This window comes from Mauremys reevesii, linkage group 3 (genome assembly GCF_016161935.1).
Source record: "Mauremys reevesii isolate NIE-2019 linkage group 3, ASM1616193v1, whole genome shotgun sequence".
In the NCBI taxonomy this organism is placed as follows: Eukaryota; Metazoa; Chordata; order Testudines; family Geoemydidae; genus Mauremys; species Mauremys reevesii.
In genome coordinates this window covers 89,760,251-89,774,270 of record NC_052625.1, presented here as the reverse complement: position 1 = coordinate 89,774,270, position 14,020 = coordinate 89,760,251, and the positions used below count along the sequence as shown (strand labels likewise).

Genomic DNA, 14,020 nt, shown 5'->3' with positions numbered 1-14,020 from the left:
GCCTGAGCGCCACTGCCTGTGACTGAAGCCAAAGTCCAAGGGCTTCATCCCCTGGTGGTGGGGCTCGGATTTGGGCTTCAGTTCCCCAGGGGGCGGGCTCAGGCTTGGTCTTGAGCCCCCCTCTCGCCCCATATGGCGAGGCTCGGGTGTCAGTCCCGGGTAGCTCGGCTTGGACTCGGGCTCAAGCTTCAGCCCCAGGAAGCAAGACTCAGGTTTTGGTGTGTGGGGCTGTAGCCCAAACTCCGATGTGTGGACCTGAAGTGGAAGACTAAGAGCTTCACCCGGGGCAGTGGGGCTTGGACTTCGGCTTCTGCCCCAGGCAGGGAGGTAGAGTAACACAGGGCACTGGAGTCATGTAGTAATTTTTGTTGTCAAAAGGGGATCGCAGTGCAATGGAGCTTGAGAACTGCAGTATTAGAGTAATGAGAACCACAGAAAATCCCATGAGGAAATTAATATTTCTGTCTTCAGAGAGTAGGGTTCAAATAGTGTTCAGAAAATAACTTCTGGGGCATACACTGAACAACAAGGAGAAAACATAATATTGAACAGTTGCTCAGTAAGTGGGCACCATCCATTCTGTGCACTGAATGAGGCATGGGTCCTCAGGGCCTACGAGGTGGGGGAAGCCGGTACAAATTACTGGGTCCCGGCGGTCCAGAAGGGGGGCCAGGGCCCAGCTTCATCGGCCCCGTTTAGCCAGTCTGCCCTTGCTGGGGAGCCCGAAAAAACATTTTCACCAGGGCCCGAACCCGTTCTCAGCGGCACTGTCCTGCAGAAAAAACAATATGTGATTATGTACATAAAGACTGTACTATAATGCATATGCACAAGGGGGCTGAACGAAGGTTGCATAGGCAACTTGAATTCTGGCATTTCCTAACGTCTCAGTGCTGGACTTTGTACCCTTAATGATGTCTTTTAAACCTAGTCTTTTTATATGTAATACTAATATGTCTGTATGAAATGTTCGTCATAATTAGAAAATAATGTGTACTTCAATATCAACTGAAAATGCAAATAAAAGGTTCTGGGAAATTAATATATTCTGGAAACAAAGACTAAATATAATGGCAAGGAAGGAAATTACTATGTGAATTAAGTTAAGATTTAAAAAAAGATAGGGAAGTAGTCTAAAATTAGCCTACTGTTGGTACAATCGCATGAAAAAATAGTTCAAAGCTGGTCAAATACTATAAACTATTTTAAACTGTAAGTAATAAAACTTTGTTGTTTTAAAAGAAATGGACTGCCTGACTTAATCCCTTTTACTTGTAAGACTGCAAACAGAGAATAGAAGAAAGATGTAAAATATCTGAGTTGTTTATACTATGTTAGACCAACATGCATCTTGGTAAGCTGACTTTCTTCATAATTTCTCCTGTTATTTTAATGAAATAATGAAGGACAAAATTAACAACTTCCAATCTGAATGCAACTCTCTCTGTAGAAAGGTTAACAGAATTTCAACAAATAGGGATAAATTCCAAATGAAAATTGAAAGTTTAGCTTTTTCAGCTTATTTTACGGACAGCGTGGGTTAAATATATCTGAAAAAACTTTAGTTCTCTGATACAAATGTGGACTAGAACCATAGAAGTCAGTAGCTGAGCTAATAGACAGAATGATACATATCCTTACAATGTGACTTATGTTCTTCCTCTGCTAACTAAAACAAATAAGCAAATCTAAAGATACAGGGCTTATTCATATACAATGTTATCATCAGTGAAAGCTTCATCTACTGTAACATCTTATGCAGCTGGTATTCCATTACATATTACACATTTCCCATTACCGAGTGTATTTAATTTTCTTGATTTACCCTCATCATTTCTTGAAGATGTTCCAATCAATTTTAAATTAATAGACTGTCTTCATTTCAAATATGCAGGCTACATTTTACTGACAGAGTATGAACAAGACAAAAGACTGATTATGTTTGTTGAAGTATGCCAAGCTCCTTTGATTTTAGTGGATTGCTTTCTACTCTTCAGGACTATAACTCTCCAATTTTACCAAGAAAATCAAGGTGCAACTTAATTGGCCCTCAACCTAGATTTAAGGAAGTGATATTCTCCAACAAAATTCCCTTTAACTATTAAACCCACAATAAAACAAGATTTTAAAAAGTTGACTAAATGTTCTGTATCAATGTCTTTATAGATACATAGGAAATAATATTAACGAGTTTTCAGTAAAAGAAATGGCAAGTTTAATGTTTGCCTTTAAACAGTGCCTTTTCACAAAAGTTAACGAGTTAAAACGTCATCAACTTAAAATCATAGTTCTTTCCTGAATATTTACCTACGATCCTGACAAGCAGCACCCAAAATTACTATAATTGAGAAAGATTAGAGGGTTTTTTTCCAGTTTATTTGTACATTTCATAGTACTCTGGATATAGTAAATTTCAGCACTTCCCTTATTGAAGACAAGGGGATTACTCATATGAATAACATTATGCATCTGAGCACATATTAATAACCTGCTGGCTGAATTTAAACAAATAGTATAATGTGACATAAAATACTTTTTGTATTGTTTCAGCCATCTGGCTTTAAGAAAAATAGAAAAATGTAACAATCAACCGTGCTGAGCTTAAAGTTTTTTTTCCTCAAAATCCCACTGGACAATTCTGAGAAATATAATGATAAATTAATGTGCTAGCCTGTACACATTGGCAGTAGTCCAAGTAAGGAGGGCAATAAACCAATATAGTCAAACATGCAAAAAGGACCTACTTGGTTCTCTTAAGCCAAATCCTGCATGAGGGAAGAAGGAAAGATAACTCATCATCCTGACAGGCTTTGGAGCCTGCTCTCCTCCCCACAAGCCATCACAAGGTTGCTACTTTCCAGGTGGGTACAAAATCCTTACCCTTATCTGACAGGTACCCCAGAAACAATCAAATAGCTGTTGTATTTGAAGATATCTGTTTCAGGCAATGTACCACAACTGTAGGAGTTGTTTCTAATACCCTTGGGAAATAATTTACTGTTGTTCCTCTTGGAGCCAGTTAATATTTATGTATTACCTGCAGACATTTATTTTAGAGCCTGAATCAAAGCCCATTGAAATCAATAGGGTTAACATTTTATGTTGGGCTTCTAAGGGGCACAGCTCAAAACTTGACGTCCAAGAAGAGGTGGGACTGTGGGGCTTTAAGCAATCTTTATGCTCTCTTGATCCTGTGCTGCTCTTGGGACTAGACGGACATAATTTAGACAGCTCGGAGTTATGGCAGCCTTCTTGCACTGCCCAGTGAGCTGTAGCACTGCCCAGAATCTCCACAGTGCTGCAGGCACAACCTCACAGAACCCTCAAACCCCAACATGGTCCCTATGCCAGGGAGTGTGAGTGGATGATCAGAAGGCAGCCTTATAGCTGTCTTCTGAAATGCCTACTCTGGGGGAAGCCTTTTAAGGCCTCTTCATGCCACTTTGGGCTGTAGTGTAAAGGAGCTAGAGAGGAGGTGAGGCTCTCACTCTAGAAAACTTTCCATTGACTTTAGTAGACTTTGGATCAGGCCCTTATCTGGAATACTGTCTCTAGTATTTTTATAAAGATTATGCATTTGCTTTACTGGCCATATTCAGATCATATTCTTTAGTCAGATTTCATAGTTCCCTGAACCCCAAATATCAGATAACTAGCACTGTACAACTAATTTTTTGAAGCGAATATGCTAATGGCTAAACATGAATTCTTTGCATTTAAATTACAGTGAAAGGAATAGATTATCAAAATAAAGGGCACAGTTGTAAAATCTTCAAAACAAACCCCTCATTAATTAAATGAGAATTTTACCAGAGGTTGTCAGGATTGGGACCGATATCAAGTAAACATGAGACATCCTTCTCTGTCCCAAACAAACAGACTCAGATACTGCAACCACTTATGCATATAAGTAGCTTTGCACTTGTGAGTAGTCCCATGCAATTCAATGGGACTACTCACATGTGTGTGGTTACTCTCACACACCAGTGTTTGCAGATTCAGGCGCTAAATTGTAAAATCCTTTTATTTAATGTCACTCAGCCAAGACTGAGCATACAGTCCATCCCCCCAAAAAATGACAGAAAAATATGCACTCACATGAAAGTAAGAGTTAGCGTTTTTCAGTCAAGAACTCGCCTTCAGAAAGTGAAAATGTGTTCCAGTGTTTTCGAAAAATCATCTAAATCTATGGACATCAAGGTTTTCAGCATGATTTTGGGGACAAATATTAATATTTGGGAAAAGTTCCAAACAAATACTGTACTGGTGCAAGAAAATATATAGTAATTTTTCTCTGAGCAAGGGGGCCAAGAGTGGGGAAGAGGAGGGAGAAAACCAAAGCATGACCTTTTCCAACACAGTCATTCCAGTTAAAAAAAGAATGAATGAATTTTTGGGGACTTTTCTATCTAAAAACAATCTAAAACAAACACAAAAAATTGTATTACAAATGATTTACCTAACGAGTATAAAGAACTGCTCACTCAAATGGCAGTGTACAAGAACAATCTACAAGCTGAAAAACAGAGTTGAAAAAATTGAAATTACATGGGAACCTTTTATGAAATACTTTAGGGAAAGCTGATTTCAGTCCAGAGAAAAGAAGAGTGCTTAGAAGATGCACAGGATGGAAGCACTTAGCCACACTCCAAAGAACAGAGAAGGGGGTTCTTTTTACCTACTTGGATTGCTACTTATTTTGTCTGCCATTTAAGAAAAGTTTCTACATACACCTCTACCCCAATATAACATGAATTCGGATATAACGTGGTTAAGCAGCGCTCCAGAGGAGGCGGGGCTGCGCACTCCGGCGGATCAAAGCAAGTTCGATATAATGCAGTTTCACCTATAATGCAGTAAGATTTTTTGGCTCCTGAGGACAGCATTATATCAGAGTAGAGGTGTACTTGCAAATGGGGATGAAATCTGGAAACACTGGAAAATTAATAAAACTTCTGAAAACCAGAAATAGGATTTAGACTACAAAAATGTATGTAAAATATCCAACAAAGGTTGATGAAATAACTTGTTACTCTTGATTGCTGGACAGACTACCAGTAATCTCAAATTATCAAATCAGTGGGATGGTTTAACAAAGGTGTTGCTGCAGTAGAAACACAATTTGTTTCCCAGCATGACTGGCAGACTGGTAATTTACAGGCTACACTCATAGTGAGTAACAATGACTTTTCAGATTTGACAAATTCACACAAATCCCAATCTGCACAGATTCTTAGGAAGAAACTAAAAGGAAGTATTTGAGTAATCTTGCACCACTATATTCTAGTTACCCCTATGGGTAGTTTACTACTGCATGAAAACCTTTCCAGTAGGTGTTACTATGGGCATTGGTACAAACTGCTACAGTAAATACAGTAACTCTGCTCACTTAACAGAGGCACTTTTTTGTATCAATTGGCAAGCTGCCTAAGGTTGGTCTGGTTGTGTAAGGTTGTTAAACTTGTAAATTAATGGCTATGCAATGGAGGAACTAGACTAGACACAGTAAGTTGAGACAGAGACTGACACACAACTATCTACACATATCTGCACATATTAATAAACTACAGTGCATCTCTCTCTACAAAAAACATTTCAACTGCAGCATTCTATGATAAGTACCAAGAGTGCTCATGATTAGATCATCTTAAACTACATCTTTGTATATTATAGCACCACATATTTTATATCTTAATGTTGCTGGAACTCTTATTGCGCCCATCATCATTCCCATGTAAGCTGGTCTACTGAAAGACAATTGCTACTGCTTTTTAAAAGATACCCATATTTGCTTCTGTTGCCTACTAGGTTTTACACAAGAGAAAAAAATATTTTTAATGTATCAAATCTTATAAGCATAAGCGACTGTGATATGGGAAAGTTATAACTGTCTTTTCTTTTAGCTTTTTCTTAAACTGTAAAACAGAAATGGAACCATAAAGTTTAACTTGACAGAAAGGTATTAGCCTAGTGCATTAAAGTACAAAGATAGGAGAAACAGTTATTTATGAAACACTGCTCACCATTATCCTTTTGAGATTCTACAAAAGGGATAATATTGATGCATCCCCTAGTCACCTTTCCCCCCTCTAGTGTTAACAAGTAGGAGTGTGTTTTTGATGCTCCCAATTTGTCAAGATCAGGTGAACAGAATGGTTTTACAGAGTACACTATTCTTACTCCTTCAGGGGCTCTAAAACCACATTAAACTCTGCTGGTTATTAATAATTCATGGCAACTTCCTCAGTTCACTACAGGGGCATCACTCTTAGGGCATCATTCTTATTGAAAGAAGTTAACAAGGAAAGGCAGATAGATAAACAATGTTACAAGCAAAAGTGGCAGAAGCCTCCCATGAATCCTGGGACACTGAAAGTCCCAAAGGACTTCAGTTATTCCAGTTTTCAGACAAAACTTGGCATCCTACACCACTGCCCACACTGTACAACAGGGTGAGGTTAACAACCTAACAGATCTATACTGGTTCACTAAAAATAGCTAACCTTTCCCCACCTACTAAGATTTGGCTAATCTGAAAGTTGAAATGTCAAACATTAGTGTATTTGGATACACTGTGGATGTGTTTATTATGTTAGCATTCAGAAACAGATTTCTTTGACTGGAAAACTTTACTCCAATTTTCAGTTTAACAGATTATTTTCCATATGAAACAATTAAGAGGCAAAAATGTTTAGATGGGGAATTTTACCACATTTCTATTCCAAATGATGACAAAAAACTGATTATTAAAATTGTTTAATGACTTTTTGAATTGCTCTTTCAACCATTTTTACACTAATCAGAGCTTTAAGTTGTCAGTCTGTAGTGGATTTTCCAGAATACTAATATTACTTAAACATAGCTTTTATACATTTTTTTTAATTGGGGGGTGGAGGGAAGGAGAAGGCACAGTTCAATTCTGCTGGTTAGAATAAAAAACTGAATTCCAAGATTTTAAAGAATGAATGTCTGTATGTTCAGCTTTATTACTATCCACTTTTACTTGTATTCATATTTACAGATACAAAAGAGCAGCTTAACACTGGTACTCTTGATTGGGATTTGATCTAACTTTTTTTGTACAAAGCCCATTTCTGGTGCTTTGAACTCAAACACTCACAACTGTCAGTATTATCCTATCTTGTCCACCCCTGCCATCTGCATCACAAATCAGTGTAATCTGTAGGCAGAAATAAGAAGAAATTGAAAATATTTTGCAGCTGTTCTGCTTGAGGGAATGAGAAGATGTTAAATCAATATCACTTGTCATTTCCCAAGAGTGCTGTACTCTCTCAGACATTTAGACCATTTATTCATTTAAGCAAAAATCAAAACAAAAAGAAAGTTTTAACTAAACAAATTAGCAGGTATCTCTGTATGGGAGAATAAACTACATACAATTGTATTGAATTTGAAAAGCAAATACTGTGGAGATTTTTATCTAGATGTTTTCATCTAGGATGGTCTGGGAAACAGGCAGAAGGTCATGAAGTTATATCCTCCATGAAAGCTAAATGTCACTAATACCATAGCTCCCTCATGTTGTTTGAGGGACTGCAGCTGTGATGACACCCACTTTCTTGAACAATACACATGTAAAAAAAAAATGCAAACATTTCAGGACCAGCCAAATGAACAATTCACAAACTTAGACATCCCCCTTATTACAGTGAAATAGCTTTTGGGGATTTCCAAGGAATCCCATCAATGAATCTCTTAAATCTCTATGCAAACATTTTCTACTAGCAGCCAACACAGTAAAACACAGAACTCCAAACAATGTTATAATTGGACTAAAATGTTTGAAACATCATTACCATTGGAAACTTGTTCACTATGCAAGTTAAATATATTGACTTAACAGTTACACGGTCACTCTTTTGTCTGAAAAAGCTGAAGAAGGAAATACCATCTGGTCAATCCCCAAATATTATCTAACTTTGAGTTCACTGAGCTCTTTCACTTTCAATTTCTTGTTCCTACACCTGCCTACTGCGTACAAAGGCCTCCATAATGAAGATCGACTTTGAACCATCCAGATTCATCTTTCATTTTGGTTTAAGAATATGTGGGGTTAAATTGTTATGAAGTTGCTATATTGTCAGGATATGAATGGATACTTTTAGGTGTGAGTTTAACTGTTCACATGTAAGTATTTCCATCTTTTGGAACCCAAAATGATCCATGATTGCCAGTTTTCTATAAAATACCAAGACTTAATAACCTCCATATGAAGCTAGAACTGAACTTAAAATCCCTCACCACCATCATAGCTGAGCAGGGGGCGCGTTTGGTCAGACCACAGGGAGAATGCACTGTTCCTGGAAAGAAGGTGGAGCTGGGAGAGGGCAAACAGGAGAAATGCCCTTGCCGCCTCAATGGGTTGAAGAATGTTGGTTGGAAAAAGCAGCTAATTTTTCCTATTCAGCTTAAACTAAACTGAAATAAGTCACTTTAAACCGACAATAAGCGTGTCCACACAGACTTTTGAACCAGTTTTAAAGTCATATGTTATGTTATATCAGTGTAACTTTCTATGATATCACTCAGGCCTCCTTTAAGGATCATTTAGTCAGTCTTTACAGAGTGCTTTAATGATAAATGCAATGAATAACATTTTCAAAAAGGCCTACATGACTTAGAATTGACTTTCAATGAGACTTGGACTCATTAAGACTTAAGTCAATTTGAAACTAGGACTTAGATTCCTAAATCACTTAGGTGCTTTAGAAAATTTTTCAGTGTTCTGAAACATCTTTAAGACAGCACTTCTAAATTATGTGGTGGTTCTGAAATAAGATAGCATAGCAGACTGCCAGAGAACATTGAACTTTTGATAACCCTAATGTATGGCTTTGTCTACACTGGCACTTTCATCTGTAAAACTTTTGTTGCTCAGGGGTGTGAAAAAACACCCCCTGAACAATAGAAGTTTTAGGGACAAAGCTACCACCCCTCACTGGAGGTGTTTTTATTTTGTTGCTGAGAGAGTTCTCTCCTGGCGATAAAGAGCGGCCACATAGCGCACCTTACAACGGTGCGACTGCAGCAGCACAGCCACGCCATTGTAAGGTGCGCAGTGTAGACATAGTCTATATTAGATTATTAACAGACCACTTGACCTTGAACATTCAAGGTATATCTAGGTACAGTTAAACCCTCTATGCAACTGAACATGTACATCTTTATATTCAGTATTAATGGATGATGGCAGAACAGCACTGGTGGATAACCACCAGTGAAAGGGTTTATAAAACTTTCCAATTCTCTATACAGTGTTTTACCTAATACAGTACTAATGTTCAAACATGTTTAGTGATTACCAGTTTGTAAGTTCACCCCACTTCTATTATTTCTGTGCTCAATATATGTTACGTGATATGCAGCTGATATTTTACCTTCTTTAAAAAACACTAAACAATTAAAAATAACTACAAGTACATATTTTAAAACAAAAAAAATCTCAAATGTGATCACAGAATTTGTGCATTCCATAGGTAAGCAGTTCACATGGTTTAGCAAATCTGATTTACATTTTTTTTTTTAAAAAAAAACCCTCTCTGATTACAATAGGAGTTCCAGTGCTAAATTTCATATACAATAATAAGGTGCTGATTGTGACATAAAAATCTGCCCTGAATAATGGACAGCAGATAGTTGTGCTGCTCCCAAAGCAGATCAGAGAACTAACTGTGACCCTAAAACTCACAATTTGTTCCCTGGTTCCTTGCTTCCTTTGAAGGAGGAGGGGGTAAAGCGATCTGATACTTATCTATACCAGTAACAGATTACTTCCCCATTCACACTGGCTCTCCTTTGAATCAAATCTCTGCTCATTCTCTACCTCCTCCCATTCATTCCTGTGCAAGAGAGGTGTAGCATGTCCTGTGAAGGCTCTTCTCCCTTCTGTTTCAGAATAGCAGCCGTGTTAGTCTGTATCCACAAAAAGAACAGGAGTGCTTGTGGTACCTTAGAGTTAACTTAAATTTGTTAGTCTCTAAGGTGCCACAAGTACTCCTGTTCTTTCTCCTGTCTGTGTTGTCACCAAGAATGTGAGTAGCTTATGAGGAGGAGTAAGGAGACACCTTGGATCTTCTTACTGTCCTTTTGTAAAAGCAAATGACAAGCCTGCCCAATGGGTGGCTTGGGTTCTCTTAACATAGTTAAATCATTTTTATATTATTGTAATAAACACACTTACTGAAAAGTAATTATGTGAAAATGAAATCATCCGTTTTGAAACATTTATATCATTTTATTTGACTGTATGATGTCATTGTAAAGAAGCTCACAAACCCTTAATTCTCAAATAATGATATGCAGCAAGTAGACATACATAATAGTTAAATTTAAGTAAAATGAACAAAGAAAACAAACATTTCTTGATCTTGTATCTGACCACCCCATGTTTATGTTTCTCAAACAGGGGTCGCCGCTTGTGTAGGGAAAGCTCCTGGCGGGTCGGGCCTGTGTGTTTACCTGCCCCTTCCGCAGGTCCGGCCGATCGCTGCTCTGGGCCAATGGGAGCGACCTCCGCTTCCAGAAGCTCTCATTGGCCTGGAGCAGCGATCCGCAGCCAGTGGGAGCCGCGATCGGCCGGACCTGTGGACGGGGCAGGTAAACACACCAGCCCGGCCTGCCAGGGGCTTTCCCTACACAAGCGGCGACCCATTTGAGAAACCCTGATGTAAATAGTAAAGTAAATTAAAGCTTTCTCCTTATGCACAGTTCCTTGTCCCTGAAAGGCTGCCTGATCATATTCATCTCAAGAAATGAAGTAAGCTGTATTCATATGAAACCAACTTTCTCATGTGTACACTGCAATCACATCTTAAATTGGTTTGCAGCAGGTTGTCTATTTTATCCTAGTTCAGGGGATTCATAAAATAATTGGTTCTAAAATAATATGTTTGAAAGGAAATGGGAATTAATAATATATAAGAATTTCACATATTGTTGAGTACAAGTTTTTTTTTAATTGCTTAAAAGAATTACATCAACGAGTGCCAAAATGGTTTCTGTATTGTCCACTGAAGTTCCTTTTACTTTGCTCCCTTTTCTTTTACACTAAACAAACACAGAGATGGTGAGTTCTTCTTTAATTCTGAAATTTCAGGTATGACCAAAATATTTTGGGATCAGTGTCATGTTGAAATGAAAGTAGGAAAGTTCATGAAGTTAAAGGTTTAAAAGTGGACTGTAACAAAAATATTTTTGTAAAGATGCCATCAAACATTAAAATATCGTAGGACAGAGATTCAGTAAGCTTTTAAGAAAATATTTTACTTAGTGAGAGAAGAAAGAGATTCATATTGTCAGTGGGTCCAATAAGTGTGATGGCGTCACAGCTCTATGGATTTCACTGAATCTAATGTCACAAAATAGTTTTTACGCAGTGTTGCAGATTACTATTCAGTATGCCAAGATTTTACCGTCTAAGAACACAAAATCCCAGAAAATGGAAGAACCTGTTAATGCACAATTGTTCTTTGGCTCGATACAACGTTAATTAAAACCACACTGCAAATATTTTAATATTATAATATTTTTTGAGTAAGAAAGGAAATTATTTCATTAAAATAACATATAAGGAATGATAAACAGACAAATATTCTGTATACACTCGTTCATTAGCCCGTTGATTTTTAAGTCGACCCCCCAAGATAGATAGGTAAAAACAGCAAAAACTGTATGACCCGTTCATAAGCTGACCCTATATTCCAGGGGTTGGCAATCTTTGGCTCCTGGCCCATTAGGTAAGCCGCTAGTGGGCCTGAACATTTTGTTTACCTGGAGCATTTGCAAGCACGGAGCTCCTCAGTGCCCAGTGGCCACGGTTTGCCTTTCCCAGCCAATGGGAGCTGCGGGAAGTGAGCACCCATTGGTTGGGAACAGCAAACAGCGGCCCATGGGAGCTGAGGGGCTCTGTACTTGCAGACACTCCAAGTAAACAAAACGCCCTGACCCGCCAATGGCTTACCCTGACAGGCAGGGAGCCAAAGTTTTCTGACCCCTGCTATATTTTAAAAGTTGGTGTCACAAGAAACACTCAAAAGTTTTGCTAGAATTATTTTAATGTAATCTAATGAAAAACCTGTTGTTATAATAACTGAACAAATATGTATTCACCTTCAAAATTACAGTCAATATTTAAAATCAGTAAATGGATATTTCAAACAAGTACCTTAGAACAATATGAGACTTTTAAAAGTCTTAAAATCCTTCAAATTCTGAATCATTATCTGATTCACCAAACAGTTCATTAAACTCAGCTTCAGTCACAGTTGCACCTACACTGTCATCGTAGATGTCGGCAGTGTTGTCTTCAGACTCAGATTCCTTCTCATCAGCCTCTGTTGTGTCATCATCAAATATGGCATCATCTTCCGACCAGTTGAGTGCATTGCTGATACAGCATTTCCTAAATGATTTTTCTATCATTTCCGAGGAAATGGACACTCATGCGTCCTTGACCCACTGGGCGACCAGATTGATTTTGGGCTTCATAAGATTCCCGCCTTTTGTCACCTTTGCCATGCCTGAGCACATCCATTCAGACCACATTTTGCATAGCGTGTCTTTAAAGGGTTTGTTCAGGCAGACATCAAGCAGTTGTAGAACTGAAGTTAAGCCCCCAGGTGTTACAGCCGGGGTGAAAGTAAAATACATCTCTTACGGTACAGGTCCCACTCTCTCCCCCCTCCCCCGCGAAGGGGCAGGGCCTCAGATGGAAGGGGAGGGGCCAGGGGTGGAAGTAAGTTAAATTTCTTACTCGTACAGTCCAAACACAAGCAACCCACCTCTCCTACATAATTCATGGATCCCTCCTATGGATTCAGGGCTATTTCTGGCATCCTTGTTAATTTCACTCACAGTTGTTGCTGGGGAGGGTGAGACCAAGGCGGGGCAGAATACAATAGCCATTTGGCCGCAGAGCTTAAATCCAGAGCTAATAAAAGTCAGTGGAAGGGAAAAACTCACTGTCACATCAGTTTGTCTCCTACCTCCTCCTCCAGCCAGGTTGCTGACAGGGCTAGGCTCAGTGCTTCCCCCAACCCCCGCACTCAGCAGGGGCTGCAGGGGCTCCCCTCTAGCTTGTAGCTGGGAGCAGGGGAACAGGTTGAGGGAGTAGCGTCCCCAGGTAGCTTGATGCCTGCATAGGAACAGTTTAAACGTATCTGTTCACTCCGCAGTCTGAACCAGGATTCGGGGCTATTTCTGGCATCCTTGTTAATTTTACTCAGGGTTGTTGGGGGTGGGGGGTGACCAAAGCCAGGGCAGTTCTTTTCTGCCTCATCCAGGGGGGCAATCTTCAATAATATAAATTGAATATAAATTAACTGCTTTGGTCACACACACCCCCAACAACCGAGACTGAAATTAACAAGGATGCCAGAAATAGCCCCGAATCCTGCGGTTCAGACCACGGGGTGAACAGCTAAATTTAAACTGTTCTTATGCAGGCAGGAGGCTACCTGGGGAGGCTTCTCCCTCAGCCAGTCCCCCTGCTCCTTGCTACAAGGTAGAATGGAGCCCCTGCAGCCCCTGCTGATTGGGAGGGTCGGGGGAACGCAGAGCCTAGCCACGTTGGGCAGCCTGGCTGGAGGAGGAGAGGGAGAGAAACAATAAACAAATGTGACAGTGAGTTTTCCCTTTCCAAGCTTTTATTAGCTTTGAGTCTGAACTTTTTGTTATGCAGTCAAAAGAGGTGAAATAAGCCAGTACTGAATGCTCCATTTATTTGTCAGTACACTACTGCACCTTTTTTTTTACTGGTACTCCGTATTGGGCCGTACCGGCTTACTTTCACCTCTGATTACAGCCAAAGTAGTTTTCATATTTTTCGCCACATTTTTCACCTCATCCATCTTGTGTGCCCTGAACATGTCCCAAATGAGCATAGCAGGTTTCTTGAAAAGTGCTCCTGGTCTCTTATTCCACACTTTTTCCAGCCATTCAATAGTCCCGCTTTCATCCATCCATCCCTTTTCATGTGCCTGTACAATGACAACAGCAGGAA

At 39.3% G+C, this 14,020-nt stretch overlaps 1 protein-coding gene across 1 annotated transcript in view; it reads right to left on the bottom strand.

The window, feature by feature from the left end:
• PRKN (parkin RBR E3 ubiquitin protein ligase) overlaps window positions 1-14,020 on the bottom strand; it is a 1,176,340-nt gene that overhangs the window by 1,139,819 nt on the left and 22,501 nt on the right. The window lies entirely within an intron of this gene.